The sequence below is a fragment of the Rhinopithecus bieti genome, unplaced genomic scaffold (assembly GCF_001698545.2).
Source record: "Rhinopithecus bieti isolate Rb0 unplaced genomic scaffold, ASM169854v2 scaffold_17184, whole genome shotgun sequence".
In the NCBI taxonomy this organism is placed as follows: Eukaryota; Metazoa; Chordata; class Mammalia; order Primates; family Cercopithecidae; genus Rhinopithecus; species Rhinopithecus bieti.
This window is the reverse complement of record NW_016809106.1, coordinates 996,832-1,017,211: the sequence shown is the minus strand read 5'-3', so window position 1 is coordinate 1,017,211 and position 20,380 is coordinate 996,832. Positions and strand designations below refer to the sequence as shown.

At 38.2% G+C, this 20,380-nt stretch overlaps 1 protein-coding gene across 1 annotated transcript in view; it reads right to left on the bottom strand.

Moving 5' to 3' along the window:
• The window catches only part of LOC108539674 (catenin delta-2-like), a 547,588-nt gene extending 528,235 nt beyond the window's left edge, over window positions 1–19,353 (bottom strand). The window contains exon 1 of the mRNA XM_017888551.1: window positions 19,140–19,353. The gene's annotated coding sequence lies outside the window, so the exon portion shown is untranslated. The remainder of the gene's footprint in view (window positions 1–19,139) is intronic.
• Window positions 19,354–20,380: the final 1,027 nt, after the last annotated feature.

The window sequence follows — 20,380 nt, the reverse complement described above, 5'->3', positions numbered from 1 at the left end:
TTTGTTTTTTCTTGTTACATTTGTTTAAATTCCTTGTAGATTCTGGGTATTAGCCCTTTGTCAGATGGATAGATTGGAAAATTTTCTCCCATTCTCTAGGTTGCCTGTTCACTCTGATGATAGTTTCTTTTGCTGTGAAGAAGCTCTTTAGTTTAATTAGATCCCATTTGTCAATTTTGGCTTTTGTTGGCATTGCTTTTGGTGTTTTAGTCATGAAGTCTTTGACCATGCCTATGTCCTGAATGGTATTGCCTAGGTTTTCTTCTAGGGTTTTATGGTTTTAGGTCTTATGTTTCAGTCTGTAATCCATCTTGAGTTAATTACTGTATAAGGTGTCCAGTTTCAGTTTTCTACATACGGCTAACCAGTTTTCCCAACACCATTTATTAAACAGGGAATCCTTTCCCCTTTGCTTGTTTCTGTCAGGTTTGTCGAAGATCAGATGGTTGTAGATTTGTGGCATTATTTCTGAGGCCTCTGTTCTATTCCATTCCTCTATATACCTGTTTTGGTAACTTTTGGTGGTTTCTTTAAATTTTCTAAATGTAAGATCATGTTATCTGCAGACAGTGGATAATCTGACTTCTTCCTTTCCAATCTGGATGCACTTTATTTTTTTCTCTTGTCTAATCACTCTGGGTAGAAGTGTCAGTACTATCTTGAAAAAAAGTAGAGAAAGTGGGTATCCTTATCTTACTCCAGATATTAAATAAAGGCTTTCAACTTTAGCCCATTCGCTGTGATGTTAGCTGTGGGTTTGTCACATACGGCCTTTGTTGTTTTGAGGCACGTTCCTTCTATAACTAATTTGTTGAAAGTTTTATCATGAAGGATGTTGAACATTTTATCAAAATGTTTTCTTCATCTATTGAGATAATCATATAGTGTTTTGTCCATTCTGTTGATGTGATGCATCATAATCATTGATTTGCATATGTTAACCCATCTTTGCATTTTGGGACAAATCTCACTTGATCATGGTGTATAAAAGCACTTTTGGATGTGCTTCTGAATTCAGTATGCTAGTACTCTGTTGAGGATTTTATATATATGTTAATCAGAGATAATGGCCTGTAGTGTTATTTTTTGTTGTTGTTTCCTTGTCTGGTATTCAAGTAATGCTGACTTCATAGAATGAGCTTGGAAAATTCCTTCCCCTTCAATTTTTTGGACTAGTTTAAAATAATTGGTATTTGCCGGGCGCGGTGGCTCAAGCCTGTAATCCCAGCACTCTTGGGAGGCCGAGATCAGGCGGATCACGAGGTCAGGAGATCGAGACCATCCTGGGCTAACATGGTGAAACCCCGTCTCTACTAAAAATACAAAAAAAAAAAAAAACTAAGCCGGCGACTGGCGGGCGCCTGTACCAGCTACTGGGAGCTGAGGCAGAGAATGGCGTGAACCCGGGAGGCGGAGCTTGCAGTGAGCTGAGATCGGCCACTGCACTCCAGCCTGGGCGGCCAGAGCGAGACTCCGTCCTCAAAAAAATACATAAATAAAAAAAAATAATAATAATACATAATAATAATATAATAAAATTGGTATTAGTTTTTTTAAACATTTGAATTCATCCATGAAGTCATCCAGCCCTGAACTTTTCTCTTTTGGGAGACTTTCTATTACTGATTTACTCTCATTACTTGTTATTGGTCTGTTCAGGTTTTCCGTGCAAATGGAAACCACAAAAGAGCAGAAGTAGCTACATTTATATCAAGGAGAATACACTTTAAGTCAAAAACTATAAAAAAGAGACTAACAAGATCCTTACATAACGATCTTTGGGTCAATTCAGCAAGAGGATATAATAATTGCAAATATATATGCACCCAACAGGAAAGTGCCCACTTTCATAAAGCAAATATTAATAGATCTAAAAGGAGAAATAGGCTGCAGTAGAATTCAACAGTCTAGTTTCAACAATGGACAGACAGAAATTCAACAAAGAAACACTGGAGTTAAACTACCCTCTGAACCAAACAGACCTAACTGCATTTACTGAACATTTCATCCAACAGCTTCAGAATACACATTTTTTCTCATCAGCACGTGGAACATTCTTCAGAACAGACCATATGTTAGGCCACTAAACAGGTACCAACAAATTTTTAGAAATAAAATCATATCAAGTACATTTTCTGACCACAACGAAACAAAGCTAGAAATCAATAAAAGAGGAACTTTGAAAACTACAAATACATGGAAATTAAGCAACACACTTCTGAATAACCAATGGGTCAATACAGACATCAAGAAGAAAATTTTAAAATTTATTGAAGTAAATAAAAATGGAAACGCAACACAATATACCAAAACCTATGGAATACAAAAAAAGCAGTACAAAGAAGTTTATAGCAATAAATGTCTACATCAAAAATGTAGAAAGATTTCAAATAAATAACCTAAAAATGCCCCTCAAGGAACCAGAAAAGCAGGAACAAACCAACGCAAAATTAGTATAAGAAAAAAAAATGTTGGAGCAGAAATAAATGAAACTGAGACAAAAATATAAAATATCAATGAAACAAAAAGTTGAGTTCTTTTCAAAAGATAAATAAAATGACAAATATTTTGCTAGACCAAACAAGATAAAAGAGAAGAACCAAATAGTAATTTATTTGGTTATTTAATAACCAAATAAAACCAGAAATGAAAAACGAGACATTACAACTCATACCACAGAAAGATAAAAGGTCATTCAAGACTACTATGAATAACTATATACCAAAAAATTGGAAAACATAAAAGAAATAGAAAAATTCCTAGATGCATGTAATCTACCAAGATTGAACCATGAACAAATCAAGTTCAATTTGGTTTTCTGAAAAGCAACAAACCATTGTTTAGTACAAGTGTGTGCCATGCAATATTTGGAACATAATCACACCAAAAAAAAAAAAAAGAGTATGGTTTATATGAAATTCAAAGTAAAGTAGACATCTTGTATTTACATTTGCTAAATCTAGCAACCCTAACTATGTATACTTTCTAAGGATTACATGGGTTGGGTAAAAGGGCTGGTGAGGAGGCATTAAAAGTTTATCTTCAGATTATCAGTAAGATGATTCTTAAAGAGTAATTACATTTTTTGGCCTTGTAAATGGAAAGAAGATAGCATTCCCCACTCATTTGTTAAAGTAATTTCAAAACATGATGAAAATGCTCTTTGCTTCTATAAAAAGCCATACTCTAAACAAAATACCTGAGCAATTTTATAAAGATCAAGTTATCTGTTTCTTTTGATTCCAAGCCACCATCAAATAAGACATTTTCCATTCTATTGCTTTTCAAAATAATTTTGAGTACTTATTCTCCTTCCCCTCACCTTTGCCAAAATCCAGGATGTAAGTGATAAAATATTTTAGGTTGATTTACTATTTAATTAGAAATCAATTTGAACGATAATTCTAAAATATTGGGACATAGTCTAACCCCACTAAAATCAAACAAAACATCTTTCCCTTTACAGAGGTATTTAAAAGTTTGAGCAAGCATTAAAAAAAAAAACTTCTAGTTTAAAAATTACGTTGTAAACAAGAAATAAATTTTACCTTTTAGGACCTAATTTCTCCTATTATAAGCATCTTAGATTAGTATGGCACATTTGTTAAAATTAATGAACCAGTATTGATACATTATTATTAACTAAAGTTCGTACTTCATTCAGACTTATGTAATTTTCCCTAATGTTCTTTTACTGTCCCAGGGCCCTATCCAAAACACCACACCACATTTAGTCATCGTGTCTCCTTGGGCTCCTCTCGGTTCTCAGTTTCTTTCCTTGTATTTGATGCCTTTGACAGTTTTGAGGCATACAGGTCAGGCACTCTGTAGAATGTTTTCCACATGATTAGACTGAGGTTATGGGCTTTGTGGAGGAAGTCACAAAAGTAAAGTACTATTTTCAACACATTATATCAAGGTATGTATAAATGAGATGTTTTAAATTGACAGTTTTCATGAATTGCTTACTCATCTCCTTGGATGTTAAATTATATTTTAATGCTTTTAACCTGGTATTACCAACATATTCAATTTGAAGTAAACATTTGGACAAGACTTGAGGGCTTCAATTTTATAAATGAATGGCATTCTTAAATTAATTCTAACCTCACTTAGAATAATCATCTGACATTTCAAAGTACAAAAACAAAATGTTGTTGAAACTTAGAAAATAGAATATTGTAAATATTAGAACATTGCATCTGTCCTTTAATTAAACCTACTATAGCTTAGAGGCCAAAGTTACAACTTTTCAGCTAGGCTAAAAGACCCAGGAAAGGTAGAAGGTTGACGAAGATAAGAATATTTGCCTGTGACAGAGAGTGACTGCGTGCACCCCATTCCCCAGGGCCAAGCATACTGGCCCACAGTTCTTTAAATTGCTCAGGGACTTAAGCTAATTCTTTCCAGCCTTGCCAACCTTAATCCAATCAATGGTTTCCCCCATGACCTAAGAGTTGGCACATCTCCCTTAGTACTTGAAAACACAAGAGAATTCTTATTTGTCAAGCAACCAAATGAAGAATTTCAGGGGAAGAAAGGAATACATGTTATTTTCAATTGTTAATCAGTTCCTCCATTGAGGAGAATGAAAATAATTAGAACATTTTTATAGGTCAAACATAGTCACCTGTCAGAAACTTCACATGATCCTACCTACTACTTGCAACACAGCAATGTAGGCCTGGTTGTGTATTCTTCAAATTCCCAGAATTCCCAGAATGACTCTTTTTTTTTTTTTTTTAGATGGAGTCTCGCTCTGTCACCCAGGCTGAAGTGAGGTGGTGCAATCTCAGCTCACTGCAACCACAACCCCTCAGTCCCGGTTCAAGCAATTCTCCTGCCTCAGCCTCCCAAGTAACTGGGATTGCAGCCAGGTACCACCACGCCCAGCTAATTTTTCTATCTTTAGTAGAGACAGATTTCACCATGTTGGCCAGGCTGGTCTTGAACTCCTGATCTCACGATCCGCCTGCCTCAGCCTCCCAAAGTGCTGGGATTATAGAAGTGAGCCACCACGCCCAGCCGCTAGAATGACTCTTAAATAGAAAACTTTACAAGGCATGTACCACCCTTGGTAAACAATCAGATGAAAGCCGTTTTCCTTCTTTCTGTAAGACTCAAAGCCAAAAGCTGGAATTACCAGACAGCAGGCAGAATGTCAATCATGCAGCTGAAGATAGGGAGAAGGGGCCAGAATGCCACCTTCCACCGAGTCCTGAGACGACCTGTACCCAGACACACCACAGGTGACACATTTTCAGTTACAAACCTCCAAATGTCTCTCTAGGACAAAACTGAGTTAGTGATTTCAAGATATAACTGAGAGCAGATTCAAACACTAAAGATGCACAGCTATGTAGCCAATTCAGTGCTCCAAGAGAGAAACAACTCAATCTAAATTAGTGTTTGAGTGGGTAGCCACAATGTAAACATCAAAGGGGAACTACCTTAAAATACTCTTGTTAGGCCAAAGGAACCTCCCCAATCTAATGACACATTTGATACCTTCAAGCATTTCTATGTGCAGGTTTATATTTCAAAGACATAATTCGCTAAAGGCACAGCTAATTTAAATAAGCAGGGGATTTCGTGATAGTGGAGTCCAAACAAGAAATATTAAAGTTTATAAAAGCAAATACTTCATTTTGTATTAATATAAATTCTCAGATACAGACATTTCTTATATGGGATGAAAAAAAGTAAACATGGAATTACTAAAATATCACGCTTGAAGTCACAAGAATTCACTTCTAACATTTTATTACATTGCAATTTTTAAAACTCCATATCCCAAACACATTAAAATTTCTTCTTTATAAAGGACATCACAATGTTTTCAACCTTTATCACTTTGGTCTTATGCCAAAATTAGCATCTGAATATTTTATAGTCTTTTAAAATACTTTACTTTTCTTTTAGTTGACAATATTCCAAGTCATAGATAGTAACTTCAATTTAAAGATAAGGAAAAATATAAATTCAATCTGAGAAAATAAATCTATTTTGATAATTATATATTTGTACTTCCAATTTTGCCATTATTCATCTATACTTTCTCATTATAATGTCTTGAAAAAGTAGCCTGAAATTTCCCATCAGAATCAACTTTTTCCTGCAGTTCACAGTCCACTACTTTTTTTTTTTTTTTTTTTTTTTTTTTTGAGACACTGATTACTGGTCCCTAAAAACATAAACTTGGTACCGTTCTATTTTTTGTTTCTATATTGGTTCATATTAAAATCATGAACCAAAAGTATATTCTCATATATTTAACATATCCTCCTGCCACAAAAACCTGTCATAGCTGTATTTATCATGAGATAACCTGCCTTTGAAAGACAACCTGCTCTACCTGAGGATGCCAGGAAATCCATGGCAGTGACCTGAGAGGCAAAAAGCACTATATTACATCTGTACATGGAAAGGCAGGCAGCTCTTACAAACTCATCTTCATATTGATCTCTCACATCCCTTCAGATACACTATCTGTCTTCTGTCTTGTCTTCTGATTTCAACATCTATCTATTATATGACTTGATGACCATATATTAAAATTTTATCCTTCATAAGGCAGCTACTTAGAAGCCAGGTATACATTAATGCTTGTGAGTTCCTATGTGTACTATATCAGTAAATGATCAATTTTAAAGTCATTTTAATGACCAACCTTCAAGGAGGTTGCAGTCTAATGGAAGGAAATAAGGAAATAAACCTATAAGCCAACAAATAAATAAATAAAACAAATAAATAAGATGATTTCTATCACTCATATGTTATGAAAAAGATCAAAAGGATAACTGTTAGGACAGAAACATTTGCTTTAGCAGGATGATCAGCAGAGACGGGCAGCCAAAGTGGCTGCAGCCTAATAAACCCGGGAACAGAGAGGGGAGATAAAATAGAAAGAAGGTGGACCTTTTGCTGGTTGTCACCGCTAGGGTTATAAACAAAGGCAAGATGTGAGTGAATTAGAAGGAGCCCTAGGACAGCTGTAGGAATGATGAGCTCACAGTGGGGTGGCCAGGCAGGAGCCTGCTGCAGAAACCCTGGTGGGCAATGAGACAGCTGGATCAGCCTCTTAAGACTGAAGGTGGCAAGAAGTGGGAGGTTCAACCAAGATGAGAAGCATCCATGCAATTTTGAAAAATACACATAAAAAGGAACTCTGGAATGCCATATGTTAATAAATATAGACATGTGGGTCTAGGTACTCTATATACCATATTGTTCTGTGTATCACATTCCAAATTTTATAAATCAAAGCTAAACATTTAAAGAGAACTGAATAATCACTTATTAACAAAACAGCTCAAAGAGCTTCACGTTATCCGTCAGGAATTATCATTCATTTAGGGAATAATTCAATACCAAAGTTCCAAAATCTGCCACCAGAGGTTGGCCTTCCTTGACACTGGGTACCTTGCTGGTTTCACCCTGTGGTCTCTGTTATGGATTGAATGTTTGCGTCTTCTCCCCACCCACCACCAAAGTAATATGACGCAGCCCTAGCCCCCGTGGCAATGGCATTTGGAAACAGGGCCTTTGGAAGGTAATTAGTGTTAGATTAGGTGATGGGGATGGGGTCCTCACGAAGGGATCAGTAGCTTTCTAAGAAAACAGATGAGAGTTCTACAAAACGCCATGTGAGGAAAGAGCAGGAAGGCGGCCATCTGCACGTCAGGAGGAGTGCCCTCACCTGGAAACAAATCTGCCAGCATCTTGATTGTAGACATTCCAGCTTCTAAAACTGTGAGAAATAAATGTTGCTTAAGCCACACAATTTGTAGTATTAGGGCAGCCTGAGCCAACTGTGACGGTCTTGGAAAAATTTGGTGGAATCCCTCCAAAGACAGGATGCACTATCACTTGACATTGGACAAGTTTTCCTGAACTTCTGAGATGAAAGGGGATATAGTATGTTAATAAATTTGGAAATATCTGTGCCCTTAGGAAATATTTACGCCCTTCCACGTGGTACTCAATTATCCACTCAGTGCTACAGCACGGTCTGTGAATCTGTTGTCAGAACGTTCTACCATCTTCTCCTGGTGATTCATGAACAGCTTCACAAATTCTTCTGACATCATAATATTCTCTATAACATCACACATCTGCACATCAGAAAACCTGACATCTTACATTGTGTCCATATTTTTAAGCCTAGTAAGCACACGCAGCTTGTTGATGATGGCGAACTTTTCCACATGCCAATGGTTTCATGCAAAGAGTATAGCACCACGTGCTGATATTAGATGACTAGCCTACCTTATTTGTCTTCTCAGTGCCTTCTAATCAATGTACGAACAGTCCTACATTTCTCCAAATAACCAGAAATACCTATCTTCAAAGCTATGCCGACAGTAAACATGTAAGTAACAATGCTCTACTAATATGAAAACTATTCAGCAGAAAAACTGAAATCACTTCTGTAGTAGAAGTAACAATTTAACATAAGTCCTGGGTATACATATTGAAAATTAATAAGCTACAGCAAACAAGAAATATCTTCCCTCATAATCCACAAAGCAATTTGCTTTAAAGAATAAAAAGAAAAAGGAAGGGCAAAGGACAACACACAACTGTGTAAGTATCAAAGACCTTGAGAGAAACTGCAAAAAAAAAAGAAAGAAAAAGAAAAAGAAAAAACATCTTTGGAGTTAGATAGCACCTTCTTTCTAAAAAAGAATTCACATAGCCACCAAATCCCAGCCCACCACATCTCAATTAGCTAAAATGATAAATAACTGTAAGGAACAGCATGTATATTTAAAATCAGATGAATATCACCTAAGGCTATTCCAAGAGTCAGTGAACACGACGAAATCTACTACTGGTCCAAAAATCTGTTACATTGCTTTCAAAATTCTTATCCTCCCTTTCAAGAGATAAAATATGAGAAAGCACTTGTAAAGACTAACATGCTATAAAATTCTACGGAATAACTTTGCTTATATTTCCTCCCACACTCTGTTCAACTTAAGACAGCGCTTTATCCAGCCCCGTCACCAGCTCTCCCACTTGCGGCTCTGCACCGCCCGCCATTCTGTAGGTCTGACTGCACTACTGTAAAATGCACGATTTATCAGGCCACAAGGAAGCCATATAAACTCATATTATTACTATGTAAACATAAAGTATTTATGTTTACTACTGAAAGATCTTGAATCCTAGTAGCAATTAATGCATTTTAAGAGAATCGGCACATGGAGAAAGGGAAGGATTTCAGAGATGTGATGGAATTAAGGCTGCACAGCCATCTCAGTTGGAAATCTATGTTTGAAAAGGATAGAAATAGCTACCCTTCAACTAGAAAAATACCATTCAGAGAGGGACAGATTATGTAGCGTTGGAGGTATATACATCCAGAGCTTGCTGCTGGCTACTATTTATAACTTCTTGTTTCTTTTAAAATTAAATTTGTCCAGTTTGTTGAATGAATGCATAAATCAATAAACAGTGGACTTGCCCATTATAATAGTTTTGTTTCTAAAATGTTTAAGCTACCTTGCACCTTCCCACTTCTTGAAATTCCTGCACTTACTAGGTGTTACCAGACTCCCAGCTCCTATCTCATGAGAACATCCTCAGCCTTCCACATCCATCGCCTATATTTGCAGAGGAAGAAGGATGATGCCTGAACATTAATTTCCTCCAGCCATCATCTTGGTTCTATCCTCTGACAGTCTGCTTCTTTCCTATGTCCACAAGTACAAGCTAAGTACACTCCATGAGTCCCCTCAACTGCGGCAACAGGAATTACGGTGTCACGGTACAGTTTATCACACAACCTGTGCTAAACTGCTGAAAGAAGACTTTTGATTTATAAGGAAAGGAGGTCATATCTGAAATTGCTATAGGCAGTCAGCAAAACGAAGATTAGCATACCCTCTCAAGTACCTAAAACCTTGTAACTCACTAAGTAACATACTCATTGAGGAATGTTTAACTTGACTTCTTTACTTCCTTCGAAAGTTTTGGGAATCGAGAATAAATTAGATTTCTTTAACTTACACATGATTTCTTCCTATTGGCAGGCTAGAGTTAGAGCGATAAGAATTCTGTGCAATTTTGTTCAAAGTATTTAAGGAAATATGCTCAAAAACTGGAAGCCATCTATGGTTCACACTTCTAAAACTGTTCTGATAAAGCCTCACAGGTGCCAGACTCGGCAGTCCACCAACACAGAAAATAATATTCTGGAGACATTTCTACAGACTGCACTCTTGAGGGACAATAGGGCTTCATTCAACTCCCATCTTTAAGCAGCAAATATCTGTGCCACAAGAAAAAAACACAAGAAACTTTTTGGGCCAATTTTGTATAACTTACAATATTTGAAGCAGTATGAAGAAATAACAAGAATTACTTCTACGGATGGATAAAGGAGAATTCTTTAGGCAATACACAGTAGCATGAAATGTGGCAATATCTTTACAGCCATTATGGAAGTGGGCATTTTATAACGATATTAGTAATGAAATTCAGAGATTTAGTTTTATAGGCAAGAAAATCTTTTGACTCGAACTCTTACCCCCACCATTACTGTATTTTTGAAGTGCACCAAAAGTTCCAGAGAATATACTTAAATGTTCGTTATGATTAAGCTTCACAAAGCATTTTCACCTAAATTATCACAGCACATCCACCAAAGCCCTGTGAGTTGTTATCCCAATGAACACATGACAAAATAGGCAAAGAAGCAAAGTCACAAGAGAAGGCAAGTGCCAAGCATGATTTAGATCCCAGAACTCGGCATCCTAAGGCAATGGTCCCTCCAGGGTGCTGCAGTGTCTGGTACCCAAAACCAACCCAGAGCAAGCAAAGAAATCTTGGTTCAGGAACCATTTTTGCCCCAAATGATTAATTATTTGTTACATGCCTACTACTATCCAATGATTTGTGGATCAATTATTTTAAAAGACAGATTACCAGTATGGAGTGAGGCTGGGGAGAAGCATGGTCCTATGTGACCAGAGAGAAGGAATGTGTGCCTGGGAGCAGGGGGAGAAGGTAGAAAATCATGTGTTTGCCTAAAAACAGTGTCCTGACTCTTCCCAAGGAACTTGAACTTGAGAAGTGAGGCATCCCTGAAGAATACACAGTAAACTGCCAGAACCACACACAAAGCACTTGCACCCATGAGCCCCAGACTGCCACAAACATCTTGCCTTTTCACACAGTGGTCCTGGAGTCTATGCAGGTGCGTAACTATGCCTCATCTGGGAAAAGGCAAGCCCAGAATTATAGAAAAGCATCTGGCATCTGTATTATTTCACAGCGTAAAGAGCTAGTGTGTGTTGTAATCATGAATACACCACATACTCTGCTACGTATTTAAAGTCCATGTTCTCTTAATTCACCCTCACAACAACCTGAAGACACAGGAATTATTGTTTCCCCTGTGTTAACAATGACACTTAGTGGTAAATTCTCCACTCACTAAGAAAATGATAAAGTTGGGATATGAACTCAGTCAGTTGGGGTATAGCTTTGAAGCTATTTTCTCAACCATTTGCTCCACTGCTGTATTTACTACTGAGACACACGAAATCAGCAAGCAGTAAAATGTTTCCTCAAAGAAGAATTCCTGTAGGACAAATAAGTCTAACTTCAAGCTTTAGAATTATGCTCCCAAAATAGGAACAAATAAAATGACATATAAGCTGTTAAGACATGACAAAGAGTGACATAATTACTATAGACAAACAATATAAATAAATTTTTTAAAAAGGAACATAGATAAATTGAGAAATGTGTATAAGATATAAAAAGATAATTCACAAAAAATTAGATGTGGACAACAAAATTATAAAATATTTAACCTCAGAAATATTAATAGAGAAGCTAATGAATTAGAGGAAAACACAGTATTTCCCCTATGTAACTGGAAGTTTTTTTTTTCTCATTACAACACCCAGTGTTGTTGAAATCACGGGAAAATTGGCACACTCCTGCGTTGCTGAGAGAAATATAAATTATATAATCTTTCTGGAAGACAAATGAACAACATATATCAACAACCTTGAAAACATACATTTCTAGGAAGTAATCTAGAGTAAATAATCTGATGATGATTATTTAGTTATTAGGATCTTAATTACAGCATTAAATATAACTACCAAAAATGAAAATGTCATCAATCTCCGAAGGCTGATGTAAGTAAATAATGTTACATAAAGCTATGGAAAAAAAACACTAAAAATGCTAATTATATGAGATGTTAATAGGTAACTAAACAGAGTATGAACAATTTTTTCTAAATTTAAAATGTGTATCGCTTGACATTTCTGCTAAAATATAGTCATTTCTGGGGCTTGCAACCATGCATGAATTTTAACTTCTTTTAATCATTTCTGTATTTTTGAATTTTCAATGAGCATGCATTACTTTTGAAAACAAACAAATCTCAAACTTAAAGAAGAGAAAACATAAGTATGGCTGAACAAAATCTGTGTAATCTACATTCCATGATGAACGACCTTTGTTAACTTTAAGTCATGCATTCAGCTAATTAATGAACTTCACTCCAAAATAAATATATACTATTCTTTTCAAGAATGGAAAGGCATGCTTTTCTTCTGCATAATGTTATATATATGTGATATATTTAGTGGAAAAGTAACATATAAAGAATACAACTCTTGAAACCCTGACATAAACACTGTGTTCTCACATTTGTGAGTGGGTATGTGTGCTGGGTATCACATTCAATATAGTTATTTGCCTTGATTATCTTCTTAGCTTTAGTATTATGAACAGTTCTCATATAATTAGCTACTCTGAAAACGTAATTCATAATTGCGTATATCTTTGGCTAGAGGTGCCATAATATATCTATGCACCTGCTATGAATTTAACATTACTCTTTTTCAACCCAAGTTAAGCAACACAAATAATCCGATCCAGATGCTACAAGCCCCAGCCTTTCTGCATCAACCTTCCATGTCCCGAGTTAATGAGATAATTTTTACTGTCTCTGAGACTTTTTATATAACACTTCTCTGTCTTTCTGGAGGATTCCTCTTCCTCCTTATTCAGTTTCTCCATGACCCCAAGAACAAGGCTCCACACCAGTGAAGACTGTGTTAGAGATGAGAGATTGAACTGTGGCTCTTTTACATTTGGAGCTACCAAAAAGGTTGCTCTTTCTGGAAATTACATCATTCTATACTGTTGAAGGTAATGACTGCTATATTACTCTAATATTTGAAAGTCCAAATAAAATATGTGATAGAGAATAAAATTTATTTTTAAAAGTGAGCATTTTTAGGTTGAGTAGTCATGCTTAGAGTCAAATCATATCTATTTAGAAATGCAATCTTTCTCTTCTTTCTTTACTGTGTCCATGATTCCTCCTACTAGTTGCGAAACATCAAACAGCCACCAAAATCTAATCATTTACGCTGAGGTAGAAACAGCTGTGAATAACAGCTAGCCTGGATCACTTATATATGGTTTGGGAAGTCAGATTTTGACGTCATCTTTTTTATGTCTAATTCTCACCACTTACAAAGTGATCCAATTATTGGCAGTTAAAGAATAACATGAGAAATAGGGGAAGAATGTCAAGGGTAAGTTATTTTAAAGTTGGCTATACATAAATCTGAATTTCATAGACCATACTTGCTATAAATCAACCAGGGCATTAGACACTACCTTGATAATTCTTGATGTGGTGTCAAAATACCATGAAATATTTAAAGAGCTCAACTACCAAGCAAAGCACTGTGAAAGCTACTATATCCAGAATTCTATCAACTAGAATTCTTTATAAACCATGCCAATGGGGAACACTTCTTCTCTATTCTGATATTTCCTTCCAGGCGAAGGGAACTTAATTAATGTAACACTGCTGGCCTCTCTCCAGCTTTTCACTTTCTCTGCCTCGGAAGAATAAAGGAGCAGCTTGCCTTGCTTCTTCTCTCTTCCTCTGGAGATCATCTTCCCTGCAGAGAGCGAGGCTTGGCTCTGCCAGCTCAGAAAAAGCTCTGTCCCTGTGGGGAGGGAGGAGGGAAAGAAGGCCGACGACCTGGGATGTCATTCAACTGCCACATCAAGCTATGTCTAATCAAAACTGATATTTTTGCCCATGGCAGTCACTTATTTATATTTTTCCCTTCCAATATCCCAACTTGCTCAGATGGGGAGTGGGGAGGAGGAGAGCTAGATATTTATTTGATTCCTTAAAGACACCAACAACCCACATTCCTGCACATTTTATAACTCTTAAAGTAAATATATACCTGTGGTTTATGTTATTGCATATTTAAATGCAAAGAGATAATACAATAAAGTATTTTTACATTATAAGGAGGCTCCTAAACCAAAAGAACAAACTGCATAAAACATGCACAAAATGCAGTTTTCTTTATACATATCTACTGGACAAAATTTCTAATGACAGTTGCGATAATCACATGTGTCAAACCAAAAATGTTACCGATGAGAAAACTCTGGTCCTTACCTAGGCAAGAGAAGTGTATTTTCTAATATCAATGATTGAATTAATTGTTCCCCCATCATCTAGTGTTATAAAGTAAACATCCTATTCAGTAACATTTCTGTATCATTCAAACCTTGTAGAAATGTTACATATATTTATTTAACCAAATATAATTGGCTCACCTGCTTACTTTTATCCAAAAACAAACAAACAAACCACTAAGGTCTTTTATAGTAACATGTATTTTGCTCTGGTAACTTATAATTGGCAGTTCCCACAACAACACATAACTTTGAATACAAATAACTACATTTATTGTCAAAATGTTTTCTGAGTGAAGATAAATTTGTCCCCCGTTATACAGGTCACATTCTGAAACAGATTCCAAGATACACTGAATCGTGATTATCCTAAAAATTATGTTGCTGAAGATCACAGTTTTAAATCAAGCCCCTCTGGGTTTGATCATCCCAAGGACCTGGGCATCTTCAAACCTGGAAGAGCTGGGCACTGTTTTGTCTTCACTGCAGCTCTTAAGAGTGAAACAAAAGCGAAAATGACCATCTATTTTCAAAGAGGTACCAATTCACATTCTTTTTATTTCTCTTCAAGCACTTGAGTTTAATTGGGGAGGCGGTCTTCCCTTTATGTAATACATTCACTGTTTAAGGTTTCTTTTTTCTCTGTCATAATATGACATTAAGTTGAGATTCATGCTCTGTGGTTCTAAACAGAGCAGATGTGTAATATCTGACCTCACAGAGACTGATGCTTATTAAACTGTCTATGACAGTCTTTGTACAACATTAATCTTTGTAGAAAATTTGATCTTAATCAGGAGACTAATATAACACTAATAGAGAATATCAAAGTTTTATAATTTCTACTAGATTAGAATCTTTTTTAATAATGGTGTTGGGAGACATAAGTTACTTCTCTTTTAGCTTAACTGTTAAATACTTTAATATATAAAGGGCTGGTATGTTTCAGAACAGAAAGTTTAGCATATTTTATATGCAAATCTGCATAATGAAGCAATATTACAATAGGGGTAGGGGTAGGGAAATTATAGCCATTTAATACCCTTTGTTAGAGAGGATGGTAACCTAGATAACCTATTTAATCATATATATATAAAATATTAGTACCTGTCTTAAAATGTATATATTGATTTCTTGTGTTTACATGAATTTTACAATTTACAAGCCACTTATCCATGCTCTTACTCATTTTATCCTCAAACAAATCTTTTAAGATATTCTGTCTTATTGTACCCATTTTACAGCTGAAGAAACTGAGTTAACAACTGAGGAGCACATAAATGGTGAGGGATACACAGCTAAGAAGAGGTAGGGCTGGAATCCACCAAAAGCCAGTGCTCTCTCCACATCTCTGTACCCACCAGAAGGAGAATGCAAGACAGCATTTCACTATGGAAACTTATTTTTCCAATAATTGTCATTTCAGATCACAAATATATTTCTAGAGAAATAGTTGGACTCTGACATACAACATGTGTGTGTGTGTAACTTTATTACAAAATATTGTAATATATAATATATAGGAACCTAATAAAATAAGTTTCAATATATGTAATTCATTTTGCAAGTAATGTGCCAAGAGAGACAGGTGAAAATTTATCTAAGATGGAAAGTTTCTAGGAAGCATTGTTTCACTTATTTAATGATTATTTCCAATTTGTCAAAAACGAATGGATACAGAGTACAACATCGATATCCTAACACAGCTAAGGCACTTCCTACAAATCAATTAACCATGATTCAGAGCTTAGAATTGCACTTAACTGCTATGTGATCAAAAGATAAACAACTGGAGGTGTCATAACTGCAGATTTTTGTTATGAGTCTTAACATTTAATGGACTAAAAAGCACAGTATGATAAAATATTTCTGTGAGTTCCCTGTGTGGAGGTACTGTTTGTGACTATAACTGAGTTCATTAAACCCAACCAGGCAGTTTGTTAATCAGTAGGATGGATTGGCAGACAATGTGATAGAAACTATTTACTGATGACAAGTTTAATATTTTATATTAATATAAAAAGCTGTTGCTTTGGCATATAATCAGATAACTTGAAGCTAGCAACAAGTATCATGAACTGTTCCCACTCAAATTAACTTCTCACACACCAGAAAGCTATCAAAGTACTGTGGCCAGGAGAACACCTTCAAAAGATGAATGAGGAAAACCATCATGGAAGCCAACAATGAATTTGGCTTGGCGGTGTATTTGACTTGTAAATCACCCAGGAAAGAGCCACACCTTCAGCTGATGTACTGGACTTGAAAATGACTGGCAGTCCATGCTTCGTTTTTGTTCATTGCCTGAATTATGACATCCAAGTTGACGTACTCCCAACTACATTAAGTATTTTAAAAATGAAAACTCTGTTAGGAAGAGTGAGACCAGCATCAAGGATTTCCCCCTAAGGAAGTGAAAATAATGTTCACACAGAGGGAAAACAAAAATGGGTGTTCCCATTTTCTGTGGCTAATCATAAAGAAAAAAACACTGGAAGTTCAAAATGTCACAGTTTCTATTTTAATTCAATTGACTCGTTACAACTGTATACACTAGTCCATACACAGTGTACTGACCTTATGGACAAATTACAATACATTATTTCAAATGTAATTTTAATATTTTCTTAAAGACAACCTGATGAAATTACTCTGAAAACCCCTTCAACAAGCCCACATAAATGTATACCACACAAAAAAGAAGTTTGATAAGATAAAATGGAAAACAGCAAGTTCTGTAACATTTTCTGCAAATGCACTGCATATTCAACTAAATACCAAAGTAATATTATATTTGAGAATATTATAACTTCATTTTTAATTTTACAAGCCATTATGAAAGCAGTATTATCCTTAGACATTATTTAACAAAACTATAAATTGCATTTGCAAACTAATATTTGAATTTCATTTTTGTCTCTGATGAACAATTTCACCGGGAGAAAGAACTGGCTTGTATTCTATTGTGAAAGATGTAAAGTGGATAGAAATACTGTAATTTGACAGTGCATGACTTTTATTACAAACAATGAAAACATTAGTGACACCTATAATGATTGGGTTATACAACGACACAAACGTACACCAAATTAAATAACTCCTAAGACTATGACAATTTTATTAGAGCAACAACCTCATGTACTTACTACAATTGCCATTCAATCAGGTAATATCATTTGCAATCCACAATATAACATAAAACCCACATATACAGTACATGTAGTTTTTCATGCCCAGCGGCCGCTCTGGGTGCACACGCAGGCAAAGAGCAATACTAACTAGTCCTTTAAGAATCATGTTTAAGACTAAAACACTAGGCTCAAAAGGAAAAATAAAAGGAAATGAGAAATGTATGCTACTTCATCTATTGCTTCCTTTTTGAAAGAAATTTTATATTAAAACAATGCAATGGGCACAACCGTGTGTTCAAAGTGCTTTCAGAAAGTTCCCTGAATGTGAATAAGGTGAAACTAAGGCAATATTGCTAAAAACTAATCGCAGTATTCAATTAACTTGAGCCGTATAGACCTTGTCAGTCCTTCTGCAACACTGACTTGTGATGAGTATAATCAAAGGCCTCCCAAATTTCAACACTTAACTTGGAATGTAATCGTCTTCCTTCAAGCCCTGAGCCCTTGTAACCCTCAGATCAGTAACGATACCACTTAACATTTTTCCCCAACAACAGTAGGAACAGATTCTGCGTATGGCAACGATATGTTAATAAAAGAGAGCTGAGGGCAGTTTAAAGCATCTAGTTCATATCTGAGGATACTCGCCCCTATATGTCACACTTCTCGTAGCACAAATCCCCAAAATAATGCACAGGTTCACCGCCATAACTTGATATAAGTCACAGCAAACACTTCTCCATGGGATTTTAGAAGTGGTGCAGCCCCGAAGCCTTGTCATTATGTAGGTGAACGACCAGCAGCAGAGACGAGCTGGACTCCCCTCGGTAGCTTCAGCCCCTGATGAAGTATGCACAATGAGATAACTCCTAGGGAGTTTCAGCACCTCCCTATTTTCATGGAAGTCACTGCAGAAAACCCCAAGCCTCTTAAATATTGGTCACATAGTTCTTAAAAGTGAAAATTTACACCTGTCAGGCCTAATACTATGCTTATAACATTCTCTGTTCTCTAAATAAACATATTTGCTTGAGCACAGTAAAAATACATCTTAATAACACCTTCCAGAGCTAAGGCAAACCAGATAAGCTCAAATGAGGCACACAAGAAAAGAAAAAAACACCTTGGAACCACACACAACCTGCCCCTCTCTCTCTCATCTCCCACATCCTTCATACCCCTACGGTTACAGCAAAATACAACTTTGGGCATTTTGGAAGTAACTGTTCTTTGTGACACATACACACACACACAGACACACACACACACACACACCCCAAAAATTCCCAAGTCTGTTTTCCTACCACACACACCAGGAAGGCTGCATCACCTTTCTAGTGACTTAATTCTGAACGTAGAGGCTCAAACCTGCCGAGTGGCAATCGAAGAAAACACATTACACACCAGAATAAGATGAGGGTCGGGAAAAAAGAAAAAAGCAGCTTCGCTTTCAGCCATTAATTACGGATCACCCCAATTTCGCATCGCTTATCTCCCATACACACGCACAGCCTTCCAAACCTGGCTTTCAGGCGGCGCTTTCCGGAGCCTGGCTGTCTATTGTCAGCACGCAGAAGCCCCCGAAACCTGTGAAGCCGGCTGCAAAGGCTTGCTCGGAAGCCGCTAAATATAGACCAAGGGGGCTCTGGGTCTGGCAAGCCGCGGGAGCCTGAAGACATGGCCATGGACGCATATGACTAAGTCTTTCCATTTTGTTCTAGCCAAACATCGTAATGACATTGAACATAAGGGCAAAAGACTGGAGGGAAGTCCTCCCCACCCCCACCCCGTCTCCTCCCGTATATTAGGGACGTCATGAATGCACCGGGTATGTTCTCTGGGTGGCGGGGAGCAGCATTGTCGGTGTTGCCCTAAATACGCTTCCTCCCGGGGAGATGGGTGGCAGGGAGGGGGAGCACGCAGGGCAGCCACTTGGTAACAGCTCCAAGAAAGGCACTAACCCCGGACCCCCTTCCAGGCACAGCGGCTTCCGAGGGGACCTGGCGCGATCGCGGTCCTCCCCGAGGCAGGCAGGACCCCGCAGCAGCCGCCGCCGCCGCCGCCCGCCCGCCGGCCGGGAGCCCGGGACCACCCCACCGGCGGCAGGAGGAGGAGGGCGCCGGGAAGAGGCCGCCCGCGCGCCGCCCACCCAACTCACCCAACGGCGCGGCGCCCCGCGCCCTCGCAAACATTGCCACCCGCCCGGGCGACAGCCCTCAGATCCGGGAGAGGCGTACCGCGCCTCCCGCTCAGGCAAGCCTGACTCCCAACTGCCAAGCATCTTCCGCTTTTGTGTCGAGCGCGGCCGCGGGACATAGGAGCCTGGCGGGTGCAGGGCGAGCGCCGCGGCGAGAAGGCGGGGCTCCCGACCAGTGCGCGGCCCCGCCGCGCCCCTCCGAGCGCTGGCGAGCGCAGCGCCCCCGGCCCGGCTTCCCGCGAGCTCCGCGGGGCTCCTCCAGGCCCGCAGGACCCGGCCCGCCGCCACCGGCCGGCTCGAGAGTAGCCGCCACCCAGCGGCCCCCGCTTCCGCTCGGCCGTCTGTACCTGCGGGCGAGCGGGGCGCCGGCGCGCCAGCCGACGGCTCCCGAGCTGCGCCCCGCGCGCGGCCTGCGCCAAATCTGTGCCTGCGCGCCGCCCGAGCGAGGCTCCTCCCGCGGCGCGGCGCGGCAGCCTCAGCCTCCACCTAAGCCTCGGCGGCTGGCCCGGGCGCCCGGCTAGTGAGGGAGCGTCCGCCCCGCCGCCGAAACCGGCCCCGGGTGCGG